Consider the following 18677-nt stretch of genomic DNA (forward strand, 5'->3'; position numbering starts at 1 on the left):
ATTCGTTTAGGAGCTATTGTTTTGAAAGATTTACAAAAATCTAAGTCTGGGGGAGTTTGGAGAGAACTTGAGGAAGAAGACCATGAATCTATGTCAAGAAGAAAGTGACTGAAAACTGTGGATACCAACAGCTTCACTCTCTCTTGCGGTTTTGCATAATGTCCTGCACCCTCCAGATCTTCAGGTAACCCTGCTCTGCGAGCCAAACATTGAACTGGAAAAAAGATAGCAGAATAAGATTCCCCGGATCTCCCTCAATCTCAAATCGGCCCCATCGCTTTTTGGGCCAGCTCAGTTCTCTTATCAATCGGTCCAATGCACTGGGCTTTAAACACTTTAAGCCACACCCCCGAAATAATCCTTCCTTACACCTAGCCTAGATTGCCTTGCCTAGAATTTTCTATGATGAGAACCACCGAGATTTTTAATTAATGTTAAGAGCTAGTTGACTGGAAGTTAGACCTTAGTGCATAGATTTCTGCATGACGAATTAACGGACTAGTTATGCCTGTATTGCTAGTGAGAATTTTCTAGGCTATTCCCGATTGATGCATACTGATTGATATTGGTCTAGAAGTTGGTCTCTGAAATTTTGTTTAGTTCCTGCGTTTTCAAACCTCTCGCCGAGATTTAGCCTTTGTTTTGTTTGAGGACAAACAAAAGACTAAGTCTGGGGGAGTTGATAACACCAGATTTTGACCATTTTTATGGATCATTTTAATATCTTTTACTGGTGTTTTTACTCCGTTTTCAAAGGTTTTCAAAGGATTTCTATGTTTCCGGATTTTAAAAGACTTTTCAGGTAATTTGGGATAAAGAGGCACAAAATGGAACAAAAAGACTCTTTTGGATAAATGCAGACCGTCAGAACTCTCATGGAGAGACGAAGACCTTTTCACCGTCTGATCACCCTCAAAATTGGACAACTTATAGAAGAATCAACCAGCTTTCAAATGCACTTGGTTTGGAGACATTCCAACGGTTGGATCTCAAGATATTCCATTAGCCTCGAAGCCACGCGGAGTCGGCCAGCAACTCACGCGACCGCGGCCAACAAGCTATTTGCCGCGGTCAGAAGCTTCCCGACCGCGGCCAACAAGCCAATTGCCGCAGTCACAACACTCCCGACCGCGGCATTCAACCTCCGACTTAAAGCCCACTTATCTGAAGCCCAAAGTCATTCCCAGCCTCAATTCCAGAACCCTAGAGACCATTGGAGTATTGGAGACTATAAATACATGTCATTTAGGTCGTTTTTAGACACCACCCTTCATACTTTACAGAAACCCTTTTCTTTTAGCCGTTTTTATGAGATTTTTGTAGAAGATTGTTCAAGTCAGAGTTCTTCAATAGAGAAGCTTTCTTTAACTCTTTTCTTTACTGTTTTTCATTACTTTTATTAAAACCAATGATGATGTCGAACTCAGCCATGTCTGAGTAGATCCCGAGGGTGGCTTAGGTTTCCCGAAAGGGGCTCTCATAATCGATTAAGACATCTAGGTTTATAGATTTGGGATTTCGACCTGTTCTCTGTTTATTCTTGTTCTTATTGCATGTATGCTTGATTGATCACCTAGTATCTGATCTAGATAGTTAGTGTTGCGAAAGTTTTCATTAAGTATCAGCCCTAGAATGAAACAGGCGATTTTTCCGTAGGAGTGGAAACCTACCTGCGGCGAGATCGTGAGTATTGATGAGTCTTATGCAGCTCTTGCGTTCTCTCCCTTCCAGGGCCAGAGTGGAAACCTACTGGTCAAGGTTGCGAGAAACAGTTGGTTATGATCACGACAGTGACGTAGTCATACCGCCGTACTCTAGCTCTAGAACCCATATATTGTTATCGGTCAATCCCAATCTATCTACCTTATTGTTAAAATCGATTATGATCCCTTAGAGTTCCCAAAAGCTCAGCGTTTTTAGCCATAGTTTGCAATTCCATCGATTTTTACTTGTTTTCTTAGACCTGCATTTCAATTTCCTTAGTTCGTTATTTACTTGCTTTATTTACTTTTCATGCGATATTTTACTTGCCTTATTTTTGTTTAGTTCGATATTTTACTTATTCCCTTTGCATTTTATTCGATTTTCTTTACTTGCTTTTTAGGATAGATTTATTTGCTTTCTTTTGTTTTAGTTTAATTCGCAAGAAAAACAACCAACCTTTAAAACCAATTTAGTCTAGACATAAAGTTAAAAACCGTAGAAGAATACCAGGCACACAAATCTCTGTGGATTCGATCCCTAAATATTGCAAATGATTAGCTGTGCACTTGCGGCTTTCTTTTGTTTTGTTAGGGGTAAAACTTGTTCCCTCACGTAGTTGACACACTCAGCACCGCATCAGTGATCATTGAGGACAATGATCAAACTGAGGGGGAGGCAGCCTTAAAAGATGATCAAGTTACTGAGAAATCAAAGAAAGAAGACGGTAAAGAGGTAGCAAAGGAACCTGAACCAGAAAAGGTATATGTGCCACCACCTCCATACCAACCCAAGCTCCCATTTCCAGGGAGATTTAAGAAGCAACTTGTGGACAAGGCAAGAGCTGTATTTGAGAAGGCACTCAATGAGACACCACTCACAATGCCTCTCATTGATGCATTTCTAATGATGCCAAAGATGGGTAAATTTTTGAAGGATGCCATTCTGAACAAGACTAAAGAGCTTCAAGGCATGGTGGTACTAAGTCATGAATGCAGTGCTATCATTCAGAAGAAGTCCATACCAAGAAAGTTGACTGATCCAGGGAGTTTCACACTCCCTTGTGCCATTGGACCTCTTCTATTCTCTGGATGTCTTTGTGATCTAGGAGCATGAGTCAGCTTGATGCCATTCTCCATAGCAAAGAAGCTGGGCTTTAGAGTCTTCAAACCAGCAAGGATCTCTCTTATCCTTGCAGATAGATCAGTTAGATTGCCTGTTGGTATGTTGGAAGATCTATCTGTCAATATTGGTGGTTTTGAGGTTCCAACTGATTTTGCAGTGCTGGAAATGGATGAGGAACCAGTTGATCCTCTTATCTTGGGCAGGCCATTCTTGGCAACTGCAGGAGCTATTATTGACGTGAGAGGTGGGATAATAGAGCTTCAACTTGGGTCTGAGAAGCTCAAGTTTGATGTGAATGAGATGATGAAGAAACCCACCATTGAAGGTCAATGCTTTTATGTGGAGACAATGGATCAGTTGGCTGATGAGTTGCTTGAGGAACTGAACACTGAGGATCCTCTTCAAGCTGCTATAACTCAAGAACAAGGAGACAATGGGCTCTTAGCAGAAGCAAGTGAAGGGTACAAGTTGTATTTGGACAATGCTAGAGAGCTGGGTCCTGAGACAAGGTTTTTGGAACTGGAACAAAGTGGCTCTGAGGTCTTGGCTATCAAAGGAGCAGAAATGAGCCAATGTAGCTTGGACAAGGATTGGAATGAGGCTGATGCACCCCCTGTTGAGCTCGAGCCTCTACCAACAGGGCTCAGGTATGCATTCTTGGGCTTAAACTCCACATATCCAGTAATCATCAATGATAGCTTATTAGAGCATCAAGAGAGTGCATTGCTTAGTAAGATAAGAAAGTTCAGGAGAGCCATAGGATACTCTTTGGCTGATATTAGAGGGATCTCTCCTGACATTTTCACCCACATGATACACCTAGAGGACCAATCTATGTCCTCTATTGAGCATCAACGACGTCTTAACCCCAACCTTAAGGAGGTGGTTAAGAAGGAGATACTCAAGCTTCTTGAGGCAGGGATAATTTACCCAATCTCTGACTCAAGATGGGTGTTGTGCCCAAGAAGGGTGGTATCACAGTGGTTAAAAAAGAGAAGGATGAGCTGATAGCTACTAGGACTGTCACAGGACACAGAATGTGTATAGACTATAGAAAGCTCAATGCAGCCTCTAGGAAGGATCATTTTCCTTTGCCTTTCATTGATCAGATGTTAGAGAGGCTTGCAAACCACCCCTTCTTTTGTTTTCTTGATGGGTACTCGGGGTTCTTTCAAATCCCCATAGACCCCCGAGATCAAGAGAAAACAACATTCACTTGCCCTTATGGCACATTTGCATACAGGCGAATGCCTTTTGGTCTCTGTAATGCCCCTGCCACATTTCAACGTTGCATGATGCATATATTCTCTGACATAATTGAAGAGAAGGTGGAGGTGTTCATGGATGATTTTAGTGTCTATGGCTCCTCCTTCTCGGATTGTCTCTCTAATATGTCACAGGTATTGGAGAGATGTGAGCAGCATAACTTGGTGTTGAACTGGGAGAAATGCCACTTCATGGTGCAGGAAGGAATTGTACCAGGGCATAAGATATCTGAGAAGGGCATAGAGGTTGACAGAGCAAAAGTGGAAGTAATGGTGAATCTGCAAACCCCCACTTCAGTCAAAGGGATAAGGAGTTTCCTTGGGCATGCAGGGTTTTACAGAAGATTTATCAAAGACTTCTCAAGAATTGCCAGGCCCTTGACAAGGCTGTTGTGTAAAGAAGTTGACTTCATCTTTGATGCTGAATGTGAAGAGGCCTTCAAGATGATCAAGGATGCATTAGTCAGTGCACCAATTGTCCAAGCCCCAGACTGGTCCCTGCTTTTTGAGGTTATGACTGATGCATCTGATTTTGCAGTTGGAGCTGTACTTGGCCAGAGAAAAGATAAGAAGCTTCATGTCATCTACTATGCCAGTAGAACACTTGACTCTGCACAAGAGAAGTATGCTAATACTGAGAAGGAAATGCTGGCAATAGTCTTTGCCTTTGATAAATTCAGAAGCTACCTGGTGGGATCAAGAGTCATTGTATATACTGATCATGCAGCCCTCAGGTATCTGATGACCAAGAAAGATGCCAAGCCTAGACTGTTAAGATGGGTTCTTGTACTTCAGGAGTTTGATATGGAAGTACAGAACAAAAAGGGTATAGAGAATGGAGCTGCAGACCATCTCTCTAGGTTGAGAATAGAATCTGAAGTCCCTCTTAATGACAGTCTTCCTGAGGAATCACTGATGGTGCTCCATTCTTATTTGGAGTTTGAAAAAGTGGATAGCATCCAAGAGAGGAGGATGCCCTGGTTTGCTGATATTGTGAACTTTCTTGCTTGTGGAGTGGAACCACCTGAACTTGATGCTTATCACAGGAAGAAGTTCTTCAGAGATGTTCAAAGATACCATTGGGATGAGCCTTACTTGTATGTCCTGAACAAAGATCAGCTGTATAGAAGGTGTCTTGCTGAGGAGGAGATGCAACCTGTGTTGCAAGAGTGTCATGGTTCAGCTTTTGGGGGTCACATGGGAGCATTCAAGGCTGTGGCCAAGGTTCTTCAGAGTGGGTTTTGGTGGCCCTCAATGTTCAAATATGCTCAGCTAGTGGTTTCAGCATGTGATGCCTGTCAGAGGCATGGGAACATATCAAAGAGGAGTGAGATGCCTCAAAATCCAATTCTAGAAATTGAAATCTTTGATTGATGGGGAGTTGACTTCATGGGGCCTTTCATTTCATCCTATGAGAATCAATACATATTTGTTGCTGTGGACTATGTGTCCAAATGGGTTGAGGCCATTGCTTCCCTTACCAATGATTCCAAGGTAGTTGTGAAGTTGTTCAAGAGCATTATCTTCCCAAGATTTGGAGTACCCAGGGTTGTTATATCTGATGGAGGATCTCATTTTGTGAACAAGACTTTGGAAGGATTGCTGAGAAAACATGGAGTGAAACACAAGGTAGCTACTCCTTATCATCCTCAAACTAGTGGTCAGGTTGAAGTATCTAATAGTCAGATCAAGGCCATTCTTGAGAGGACTGTTAGCTCAAGCAAAAAAGATTGGAGCAAACGGCTAGATGATGCATTGTGGGCTTATAGAACTGCCTTTAAAACTCAAATTGGGACTTCACCTTTCAATCTGCTATTGATATATTCATAAATTGCATCATTTAATGTACATATTCTAGTCAAAATCATGTCTCATTTGCATGCATTTTAGGTCTTTAGGCATTGTTTTAGGACTTAGGAGATTGCATTAGGTCCAAGAGAGTTTTGCATGTTTTGGAGTGTTAAACAGGTGCTTTTGGAGCCAATTTGGAGTGGATGATGTGATTCAGATGAAGAAATGGAGTTGGAATGATCAAAAATGGTGAAAAGGAGCAATTTTGGGTTTCTCGGCAAAATGGTGTACTGATGGTCGAAGGTTCTCGACCAAAATCCTTCCCGCGGGTAGCTTTCTCGGCCAAAAACACGTACCGCGGTCAAGTCTCTCGGCCAAAATCTCCGGGTGCAGACACGTTTCCGAAATCACCTGTCCGGGGAACCTTCCGGTCAGATTTAGCTGTCGGAGTCTTCATAAAAGTTGGAGATAATTGCGTCAAGAGTTCTTAACAGTTGGAATCAAGGAATTTGGACCACGGAGCTAAAAGATATGGTAATCGTAAGACGAACAGGTCTCGCACTCATTCCAGAGCAATCCGATATTCCTGAATGATCGCCTGTCCGGGGAACCTTCCGGTCCGATTCAGATGTCGGGTGCTTCATAGTCGTTGGAGAGGATTTGATCACGGTCTCATAGCAATCGGAATCGTGGAATTCGGACGCGTGAGCAGAGAGTTAAGCTCGTCGGAAGGAACCCCTGTCTCGCAGCTGTTCCGGACCAAGCAGATCAGTTCTGAAGAATGCGAAGGACGGTGTACTTCCAGGCCGATTCAGTTTCCGGGGTCTTCATGAGAATCAGAGACAATTGAGTCTTCTTTCCAGAACGTCCAAGAGCATTCGATTAGGAGCTATGAGCAGGAAGATACGGTCTCCGGAATGGACACATGTCTAGACGCCTCTCTCTGGTCGTGTAAATGCACTGCAAAGATGTGCCCTCCAGGAAGCCTTCCACTTCCCAAGCACCGAGGCTTCCTTCACCAAAATTGGGGATAAATGATCCCTCTGTCATCTGCAACCAAAATCACTCAATTCGGACAATTATCTTAGAAGTTACACTCTCCGGAATACGAAGTGGTCCAAGCTGCTCTGAATGCTGCGAGATGGTCTTGCGACTTGGTTAACTCGCAAGCCTGAAGACGAATGCCTGGAAATTGACGCTGCAAGTTGAGAAGTGCGGGTAAGCTACCAATGGATGAGGTCTGAGGCTCCCGAGCAAGAAAATTGCTAAGTCCACAATACTGCGACTTGGGCATGCTACCTGGGAGACACTGGAACCAAGCCGCATGATCATTCGCAATTTACTCCGACTTGAGCCTGCGACCTGGGACTAGGGATGACCAAGTCGCACATGTACATTCACCAGAAACCTCCTTGGTCCTGCGAGTTGAAGAAGAAGAAGATTAAGCCGCAGCAAGACTCGCAAAACACTCCTACTTGGGCGTGCAGCTAAGACAAAGCGATTTAAGTCTCACAAGACAAGTTCTTCATTTACTGCGACTTGGGCGTGCTACCTGGGAGGCACTGGACCAACCCGCAGTAATTCCACTCTACCCACTAAAGCCGGGTCAGGACCCGGTTTGTTCCGGGCTGACCCGGTTCATTAGCACTTAGTATATATAGCTTTTTGGAGAAAAAAACCCTAGGGAGGTTATCTTCTATCTTAGTTTCTCTCTAATTTTCTTTCCCCTTTGGTTAAAAAACGAGTTTGTTAAGATATATCTGAAGGGATTTGATCATTCCAAAGCTGTATCTTATCATCTCATCATCTCATCATCTCATTTCTGCTTCTAATCATGATTAACATCATCTCTTGCAAAATATTAGATGTGTTCTTCATGATTAGTGAGTAGTCATCTTTTAAACTTCTAGGGGTGTAGATTAGGGTGCTTAGATGTTTGATTTGTGATGGTTAGGGTTTAGATTCTCATTTCATTTCCTTAGTTAGCTGCTCCTAATGCCTGATTTCCTTGGGAAAGTGAAATCTGGGTTCATAGGCATTTCATGCACCAAAAGTGTTTGATGAAATGCCTGAAAGAGCTAACTTAAGGGTTTATGTTTTAAATGCCATGGGAATGTTTGTTTGAAGCATAAATGACCTATTAGAACTGTTTCTTAATGCTCATTAGTTCATATTTCACAAATGAGAATTTGGTTTGAAAGTGGATTAGTGTAGAGATTAATGCCTTCATGAGAGGATTAGTCTAGATTAGAGTTCTAAGTTGAAATGTTTGAGATCATGTGATTGCTTGTTATGTCTTTCTGTATAAGATTCAGTCTTCTTGGTTGAGAGATTGTTTGGTCACTTATTAGGCTTGATGCATTATGCTTGTTGATTTGCTTGATTATATCTAATGGTTGTTAGACTTGATTAAGTGATTAGCAAAGGGATTATTGTCATGGGAATGAATTAATCTGATTAAGAAGCCTAGACTAAAGAGTAGCAAGTGTTGCATTATATTCTTAGCATCATGAATCAATATCTAAAGCACCCTAATCAATGATCACATCTAGAGGTTTAGCTTTTATCATTTGCTTAATCATCATCATCTTATTGAGCTTGCTTTAATTACTTCCTTATCATTGCTTGTTTGTTTCTTGTTTATGATTTCATTTGTTACTTGTTATCAAAAACCTGTCTTGACCACTTGACTTAAGAACTTATCACATAAACTAGTGCCTAACTACCACACATATGGATTGACACCCCTTATACTACTTTGACAAGGGGATTGATAACCCTTCTTAAGGCCTAAAAAACCTTAGTTATCAGCTATATGGGAAGAGCTGCCACCTTCCTGTTGAGCTGGAGTACAAGGCCTTGTGGGCTGTGAAGTTGCTTAACTTTGATATCAAGACAGCTCAAGAAAAAAGGGTCATGCAACTCCATGAACTTGAAGAGATTAGGCTTCGGGCTTTTGAGAGCTCCAAGATTTATAAAGAAAATACCAAGGCTCTGCATGAACAAAAGATTCTGAAAAGGGAGTTCAAGGAAGGTGATCTAGTGTTGCTGTTCAACTCTAGGCTTAAGTTGTTTCCTGGAAAACTTAAGTCTAGATGGTCTAGTCCCTTTAAGGTTCTTGAGGTCAGGCCATATGGAGCAGTTGTGTTAGAAGGAAAGAATGGTCAAGAGTTTGTGGTAAATGGCCAAAGGATCAAGCACTATCTGGTCTCACAAAGGAAGGAGGAAGCTACATCAGTTCCCCTTCTTGATCCACCTCCAGCCTGTTAAACAGGTTTCCAAAGTCAAACTTAGAGACTTTAAACAAAGTGCTTTTGGGAGACACCCCAATCTTATCATTTGTAAATATGCTTTTAATCTTTTCTTTGCTTCTTTTCTCTTATGTTTTAGAACTTTTTGATGGGTTTTGTGAGTTGGTCTCAGGTTCTAGGTGATTTTTGGAGGCCATAGCTCAGTGATAAATGGGATACAGCATGTTAAAGGGCTGAGAGAGGTGTTTAAGGTTTGAAAAGCTTGGAGGACGCCTGAGTGCTACGTGGATGTGCGGCTTGGATCAAGAAAAGACTAACTCGCAGCAGGACCCGCAATCTACACCGTGTTGGTCGTGCTACCTGGTGTAAGAGGATCAGGCCGCACAAAAGAGAGGAAAGGCCAAGGTGACTAAGTGCTGAGTCCTGCAAGTTGGTTGTGCTAGCTGGTCTCCAAGAACCCAGGCCGCAGCAAGACTCATAATTCACACTGGCCTGGGCGTGCGAGAAAGAAACAAGAAGACCAAGCCGCACAAGATCAAGAAGCCTGAGGAGTTTAAGTCCCAAAGTCTGCGACCTGGGAGTGCGGCTCAGTAAGATATGGACCAAGGCGCATCAACACTCGCGATACACTCCGAGTTGGGCATGCGACCTGGGAGCAAAGAAGACCAGGCCGCACCAAAAAGAAGAAGTCCAAAGTTTCTAAGTCCGAGGTTATGCGAGCTGGTGCTGTGAGTTAGAAGAGAGGAGACCAGGCCGCACGTCTCCGCAATTCACTCCGAGTTGGGCGTGCTGGGTGGAAGCATAGAGACCAGGCCGCACAAAAAAAAGGGGACCCTGAGGAGTTTAAGTCAAAAACCCTGCGAGATGGAGCTGCGGCCTGGGAACAAAGGAGTTAGGCCGCAGGGTGGTTCGCATTTCACTCCGTGTTGGTCCTCCGACCTGGGAAGCATAGAGACCAGGCCGCACAAAAAAAAAAAGAGATGCTGAGACGCCTAAGTGTTGAGAGTGTGCGACCTGGTCATGCGACCTGGGAACTGGCAAGACCAAGTCGCACAAACGATCGCAACACACTCCGACTTGGTCGTGCTAGCTGGTCACAATGGAACCAGGTCGCAGCATGGAGAAGAGATCAAACCGAGCTGAAGCATATTTACTGCAACTTGGGCATGCGGGATAGAAAGAGAGTGACCAAGTCGCACAAAAAAAATTCCGGTTCTACACCGAGACGGTCGTGCGGCTCGGTTCCAGCGTTTCCAGGTCGCACAAGGAGAGAAAGGAGGCCGGTCAACGAGAAATGGACGGGTCAAAGCCTTGACTGGTCAAAATAGATCTATTGACCACCAGTCCAAAGGCTTGACCCTGTCCCACACTCTCTCTTCCTCACCATAAACACGAGTTTGCAACTCTTTCTCTCATTTCTCTCCATTGTTTTCATCATTACTCTCTCATTTCTCCACCAAATTTGTTGATTCAAAGTGCTCTGAGCTCGTTTTTGAGTTGTTAACATCATCGTGATTGCATTTCGAACTTGTTGCATCTTAATCCCAAGGTATTTAACTCTGTTAAAATTCATCTTTTTCCATGTTCTTCAATGGTGATTTTTGAACTTCAAGGTGTGGAATCGATTTTGATAGGTTGTTTTAGACCTTGGGATTATTTTTATAAATGCTAGGGTGTTAGGTAGTCTTGGAAAACAGAGCACTTTGTTGGTGATTCCTTGTTCTTGAGTTTTGAAAATTGTTGCAAGTAATTCATGAAAAAAAAAATCGTTTTTTTCTTGAAAAAAGAAATGAATTAGTTTCTTGCTGAGTCCTTGCTTTGCACTCTTGTTTTTGCATTGCTATGAACTTATTGGATTGATGCTTGGCTTGAGAAACCCGTTCATGTGATTTTAAAAACGATTCTTGCAACAAATTTTTTCAAAATTTTTGGAGAATTTTGTGAAGTTTGTTCTTGTGCTAACATTGTTTTGAGAATCTCTTGGCAGATGACTGAAAGAACCAACTCTTTGGCCAAGAAGAAGGGTACTGCATCAAAGGGCAAGGGTTTGGTCTCAGGGTCTTCACAGCCAAGAGAAAAAGGTCAAGGAGCAAGGAATACCACAAAGCAAGGAAAATGTGATCCAGCGCCGAAAAGGACAAGGCATGAAGGAAAAGCTTTGGTGGTTGCTTCTGGTTCCAAGAAGAAAGGGAAACAGTTGGCTGTGGTATCTGAGAGTGAACAGACTGAAAGTGACTCAAGCAGCTCAGCTGGTGGTTCACAAGGAACCATTGAAGAGGGATCAAAGAGGATCAAGAAAACTGAACCAGAAACACCTGATTATCTGGCTAAGTTTCAACAGATAGAGATCCAGCAAGGGCGGTTCCCTGATGTGGATTTTCTGAAGAAGATTGGCATCTATGAAGATGTCAAAACTTTGCTTGGGAACATGGGTATTGAGTCACTTTTGGAGATGAGAGAAATCGCATATGAAGGGGAGTCTCAAGAGTTCTTGGCTTCTTTTGAAGCTTTTATATACTACCCAAGGGATTCAAGAATTCTTCAAGGGGATGGACTTGGACATATAGAGTTCACTGTGAGAGGAAAAGACTACACGGTCTCATTCAGGGAATTGGCTGAGATATTTGGGTTTTCTGCACCTAGAAACGTTCCTCTCTCCAACCAGGTCAATCTCAGAAAAGAAGATGTTCAACTTCTATGGAGATCAAATGTTTCTGGGAAGTACACAGCTGGAGCAGCTAAGTCCTCTTGGAGCAGATATGTACACAAGATTCTCTCTCACAGCTTCTACTTCAAGATTGATGTTGGAAGAGTTCACAAAGGTGATCTGATGCTCCTTGGTGTGGGGCTGAAACAGCTGATGCCAACTCATGAAGATGGGGAGCCCTATGAAGGGTATGCTTACACACCTTGTCTTGCCTCTCAATTAGCAAGGTCTTTGATGTTCTACAAAAAGTGCATTTGGGGTTCTACCAAGCAGGATGCAAAGCTGACCCATGGATGGGTGGTAACAAAGATCTTGAAAGCCAAGGGGTACAGATTCAAGGAGAACAAGGCTAGATTTGATCTGATTAATGAAGCCCATTTGTGTAAGATCGGTTTCCTTCAAGGAAGAGTTGGTGCCAAGGTAGTTTACAACTTCAAGACTCTCATTAGTGAGCCAGCCCAAACTCTCCTACCCAATCCCTCCATCACCACAGTCCAAGTAAAGAGGAACATTCACTTGTTCTTACTGAAGGAAGAGCTGTACAATGTCCAAACTGATCCCCCAATCCTCAAGTACAAGAAAGCTTGCAGAGAAGAAGCCTCCAAGGAAAAGAAAGCAAACACTGAAGAAGCTACCACAAGTGCTGCTGGCGCTCAAGATGCTGGTGTGCCTCCACCTCAAAAACGTTTTGGTGGAAACAGGTACCCCTTTGATGATTACATCTGGGAGGAGCCAGGCACTTCAGGGTTTAGAGCTGAACAAAAGATTGGTGTTCTCCAACAATGGTGCAAATACCAAGACAAAACCATCCACAAGATGGCAAATTGCATCAAGGAGATGAAGAAGAGGATCAAGAAGCTTGAAAACCCTTGCAAAGGTGGATCTCCAGCACCGGTTTCACCAAGGAACAGAGAGGAAGTTGGAGAGAGTTCCATGAACTGCACAGCCATGGTCACATATGGCACAACATGGGTGGATCTTGACGACGGTTCTGATGAGGCAAGCTATCACTCTTGGGAGACACCATCCGGTCACACTTCAAACCCCTCTTACTCATTGGGGTCAGACTTCCACAGCTCCTAGGTAACACTCCAAACCTTGTACATATGCATGTAGATTTTCTTTTCTCTTTGGCATTTTTACTTGTTTGCTTTGCTTTAACTCCTTTCTCATGCTTTTATAACACAAGGGACTGTGTTATTTAAGTGTGGGGGAGGAGTTTCATCTTTTACTAATCATGTTTTCTCTGTTCTTATTTTACACTTTGAGTCTTGAGTCACATTCTAGTTGCACATTCATGTAGTTTCATCTAAGTGCATATAAAAAACCAAAAAAATTGAAAAATCTGAAAAATTATCACAAAAAAATGATCATGTAGTTGCATTCTCATTTTTAAGATTGAGTCTAGTTGCATATTCATGTAGGTTGCATCTTGCAGGGAGTAATGATAGGTTTTCTAGAGAGTACATCACTTTGAGAACTTGAACTGAATATGCTTGTGAATCTTTTTCTGTGCTTGCAAAGTCTGAAACGATCTGAATCTGAGAAGCAAGTTTGAATTGAACTCAACTCTAGTTAAGTGAGAACCTTGAAATTGACTTGAAAAAATCTTGTGATGCATTGTTTGAAAAAGCTTGTGGATACCGATATACATACTTGAGCTAGAACCATTGTTTTTACCACCCTTTTTCCTTAGCTCAAGTAGCTGAATCCGCATCATGGATCAGTTCCCTCACCTTGAACCCATCCTTCTTTCAAGCCAATGTTTGTGTGTGAATTGAAAGGCCACCTTGGATCAAACTTTGCAGAAAGTGTTAGGTTTAGATCGACAAGGTCAGGTCTCATTGAGTGTTGAGTTCCAACATCAAGGAACTGAGAGTTTTGGTGAGGAATAAGTGTGGGGGGGGGGGGAAAGACTTGTTGGTGAGTGGAAAAAGGTGAGATGAGTGGAAATAGCTAGGGGAATGAAAGAAAAAGGAATCAGTCTTGGAGTTTTGAGTTAAAGAAAGTGAGCTCTGGTGTGTTGAAAAGAAAGAGTCTAGCCTCTAAGTAAAAGGAAAAGAAAAGAAGCCAAAGAGCTCAAATGTTTTGAAAAGAAAGAAAAAAGAGGCTAGAGGTTGCAAAAGAAAAGAGCTGTGTAAAGTTTGAACTCCAAGACTTGAGAGTGAAAATGAGAAGTAAGTCCCCTAGTGAGAGGAAGATAAGTGTGAAAAGTGAGGTTCTTGAGAGAGTGAGCAAGTGAGAAAGATTTGAGTAGAGGATGGGGTGTGATGAGTCTTTGCCCTTGTATGCATAGGTTGCTTTTTACCTTTAGCATTCTGCCAAAGTTTGATCATTCATAGAGAGATCCCTTTGCTGCATTAAACCCGCTTGAACACTGATGAGATCATTTTAATCTCATAACCTCTCCCTAGCCAAGCCAGCTTGTTTAAACATTGCATCATGAGATTCACCTGATAAAAGCTTAATGAATGTGAAAGAGTTGAGAGAGAGAAGAACTTGTGGAGATTCCTTGTTGAGTTGATATATATCTGAGTATGGCTTTGCATTGCATAATTGAGCATGAACTTGGATTCTCATTGTGATCACTTCTCTCAAAAAGGAAATGTGAACTCCCATGCATTCAACCTCTCTCTCTCATTTGTTCTTGTTTGCTTGAGGACAAGCAAAGGACAAGTGTGGGGGAGTTGATATGTTCATAATTTGCATCATTTAGGTTGCATATTTCATTCCAAAGCATATCTTATTTCATGCATTTTAGGTCCTTAGGGTTTGTTTTAGGACTTAGCAGATGCATTAGGTCCCAATGAGTCTTTGCATGTTTTGAGTGTTTATCAGGTGCATTTGGAGCTATTTGGAGTTGAAGAGGTGAATCCAGAAAGAGAAATGGTGATCAGGGTTTGAAAGATGGTGAAAAATAGGATTTGGAAGTTCTCGTCCATTCTCGCGTACCGCAGGAAGGTTTTTCTCGGCCATTCTCGTGTACCGCGGGTAGATTCTTCGGCCAAAACGCGTACCGGTTTAATGAATTCCTCGGCCAAAATCTCCGGGTGCAGACACGTTTCCGAAATCGCCTGTCCGGGGAACCTTCCGGTCAGATTCAGCTGTTGGGTGCTTCATCAAATTTGGAGAAGATTGGATCACGGTTCCAGAGCAAGTGGAATCATAGATATCGGACACGTGAGCAGAGAGTTAAGCTCGTCAGAAGGAAGTCCTGTCTCGCTGCCGCTTTGGACCGACCCGATGAGCTCCGAAGAATGCGAAGGACGGTGCACTTCCAGACCGATTCAGTTTACACGGACTTCATAAGAATCCGATATATTTGAGTCCTCTTTCCAGAACTTTTGAGATCATTCAATTCGCAGCTGTGAGCAAGAAGGTAACGTTTCCGGAATGGACACACGTCTAGAAGCCTCTTTCTGATCGTATCAATGCACTGCGACGACGAGCCCCCCAGGAAACCTTCCACTTCCCAAGCGCCGAAGCTTCCTTCATAAAAGTTGAAGATATATGAGTCTTCTGTCCTCTGAAACCAGAATCACATAATTCGGACCAATACCCTGGAAGTTACGCCTCCCGGAATGAGAAATGGTCCAAGCTGCTCTGAGTGTTGCGAGATAGTCTTGCGACTTGGTTAACTCGCATAGCCTGAAGATGAATGCCTGGAAGTTGAAGCTGCGAGTTGAGAAGTGCGAGTAAGCTATCACTGGATATGGTTTGAGGCTCCCGAGCAAGAAAAATGCTAAGTCCACAATCGTGCGACTTAGTCATGCGAGTTGGCCGCACTTGGAACTAAAACGCACGATCACTCGCAATCTACACCGACTTGAGCCTGCGACCTGGGAATAATGGAGACCCACCCGCACACATCCCTGAAGACCCATGCTACATGGTCGTGCGAGTTAAGGATCAGAGAAGACTTAGCCGCACAAAGACTCGCCATTCACATCTGGATGGGCATGCGGCTGAATCTACAAGGTTTTATCTCGTTCAAGCTCCTCTTCTTGGTTGTGCGACTTGGGCATGCGGCTTGGGACTAAGGGATGACCAAGTCGCACATGTACTTTCCCCAGACTTCGCCTTGGTCATGCATGTTGAACAAGAAAAAGATCAAGCCGCACAAAGACTCGCAAAACACATCTACTTGGGCGTGCGGCTAAGACAAAGGATTCAAGTCTCACAAGAGGGTTTCTTCATCTGTGCGACTTGGGCATGCGACCTGGGAGACACTTGACCAACTCGCACATTCCCCACTTTACCCACTAAAGCGGGTCAGGACCCGGTTTGTTCCGGGCTGACCCGGTTCATTTTTAAAGACTATAAATAGTTTTTAGGGTTTTTTCCCCATGACTTATGCTTTATTCCCTTTGTCTCTTGCCTTTTTTGTGAAAGACTCCACTTAAGAAGAGAAATATCGATTTTTAAGTGCTTAATCAAGAGATTTTGAGAGATCTTTGTGTTTAAAGCTGCAAATCCATCATTATCCATCTTCCCCATCTCTACTTCTCATCATTAATCATGCCAATCTTCTCAACTTGCAAAGGTTTAAGAGAGATTAGTATGATTAGTGAGTAGTCACCTTAATGAGGTTCTAGATGTGTAGGTTAGGGTGCTAAAGTGTTAGATTAGGAGTGCTTAGGGCTAGATTCATTGATTCATCTCTCTAAACAGCTGTTCTCTATGCTAGATCCTTGCACATCACTTGAGATCTAGATTCTGGAAATTTCATGCACCAAAAGTCTTTGATGAAATTCCTGAAAGAGTTGTATTAGAGGTTTAAGCATTTGCTGCATGGTGAAGTATTGTTATTTGCTTGAATGATCATTTAGAACTGTTTATTAATGCATACTGATTCATATTTCACAAATGATGATTTGGTTAGAAAACGGATTAGTGTAGGGGTTAATACCTTCATGAGAGGATTAATCCAGATTAGAGTTCTTAATCATTTGAATCATGTCTCATCATTGTCATTAGTATTCCTAGTTTAGCACCAAAGTACCCTAGCCAACTATCATGTCTAGAATCTCATGCCTCCATCATATCATATCCATATCACTTGTCATTGTTTAGTTCTTCTTTAATCATTAATCCTGTTTTAAGTTTGTACTTGTCATTAGTCAATCAAAATCACTCTTACTTGCTTGAATTAAGAATCTGATCACATAGCTTAGTGTCTATCACCACATTCTTGGATTGATAACCTCTTTGTGCTACATTGACAAGGGGATTGATAGCCCTGAGACCCTCAAAAGTCTTATCTATCAGGACTCATGGGACATTTTGGTATCACCAAAACCCTGAAAGTCATGCAAGATCATTTCTATTGGCCCCATATGAAGAGAGACGTTGAGAGAATCTGTGCTAGATGTGTAACTTGCAAAGAAGCAAAATCTAAGGTCCAGCCACACGGCTTACACATTCCTTTACCAATCCCAGAACATCCTTGGGTTGATATTTCTATGGATTTCCTAGGACTAGAACAAGAAAGGACTCCATCTTTGTTGTTGTAGATAGATTCTCTAAGATGGCACACTTCATTGCTTGCAATAAAACTGATAATGCTTCGCATATTGCTAGTTTGTTCTTTAAGAAGATTGTTCGCTTGCATGGTATGCCTAGGTCTATTGTTTCGGATAGAGACTCTAAGTTTCTAAGTTTCTTTTGGAAAACATTGTGGTCTAGAATAGGAACAAAGCTTGCGTTTTCAACTTCTTGTCATCCACAAACTGGTGGGCAAACTGAGGTAGTAAATAGAACTTTATCCACACACTTGCGTGCATTAGTTAAGAAAAATCTAAGTGTTGGGAAGATTGTTTGCCTGATGTTGAGTTTGCATATAATCACTCCATCCATTCTGCCTTATCATCATTGGATCTAACCCCTTTGCCTTTAAGTGAAAGAAAAAGCCTGGATAGCAAGAAAAGAGCTGAAGTTATTAAACATATCCATCAGAAAGCCAAGGAAAACATTGAGGAGAAGACAACGCAGTATGTCCGAAAGGCAAATAAGAACCGACGAGGGGTTATTTGTAAAGAAGGAGATCAAGTATGGGTTCATCTTAAAAAAGAAAGATTCCCCACTGAGAGGAAGTCTAAACTCATGCCAAGGATCGATGGTCCCTTCAAAGTCATAAGAAGAATTGGCGACAATGCTTATCAACTCAACCTGCAAGGTAAGTATAATGTGAGTTCAAGTTTCAATGGTTCTGATTTAGTCCCTTATTTTGCAAACAAATCTACCAAGTACCCAAACAAATATACCAGTAATACACTAACATATATCACTTTACTCATTTTCTCTAACACTGGAAAAACGGCTGGAAAACATAAGGTTTGGAAAAACGGTCGGAGAAAACGATACAATAACTCTACAATAAGTCTACCATAGATTATTTAAAAATCTACAAAAACAGATAACCATTTTAAAGCCGACCGCCGCGACACAACCATTCAAAGCAGAAACAACAGCAGTTCACTAATCGACACCACCACTCACTCACTTACACTCGCAACATCGAAAACCCCTTTCCCCGTCATCCAAAATTCTCCGAAAAACCGTAATTCTAGACAAGGGAAAGGAGAAACAGAGCCAATGAGGAGTATTCTTACCAAATTATTGCCAGAAAGTCCTTTGCCGCCGCCGAAATCACCTCACAAAAGACGGCCGCACTAACGGTCGCAGAATCGCCTCTAGCGCAAAATTTAGATTTTTTTTTTATAACCCGACTTTTATGTTTTTCTGTAAAAGTTTAGCTAAAGATCTTTTAATTCGTTTAAATTATCAAAAATATGAAATTTATTTAATTTTAATTAACTAAAATAGCAGTTTCGTAAT

Source organism: Eutrema salsugineum, unplaced genomic scaffold, assembly GCF_000478725.1.
Source record: "Eutrema salsugineum unplaced genomic scaffold, Eutsalg1_0 scaffold_1, whole genome shotgun sequence".
Classification (NCBI taxonomy): domain Eukaryota; kingdom Viridiplantae; phylum Streptophyta; class Magnoliopsida; order Brassicales; family Brassicaceae; genus Eutrema; species Eutrema salsugineum.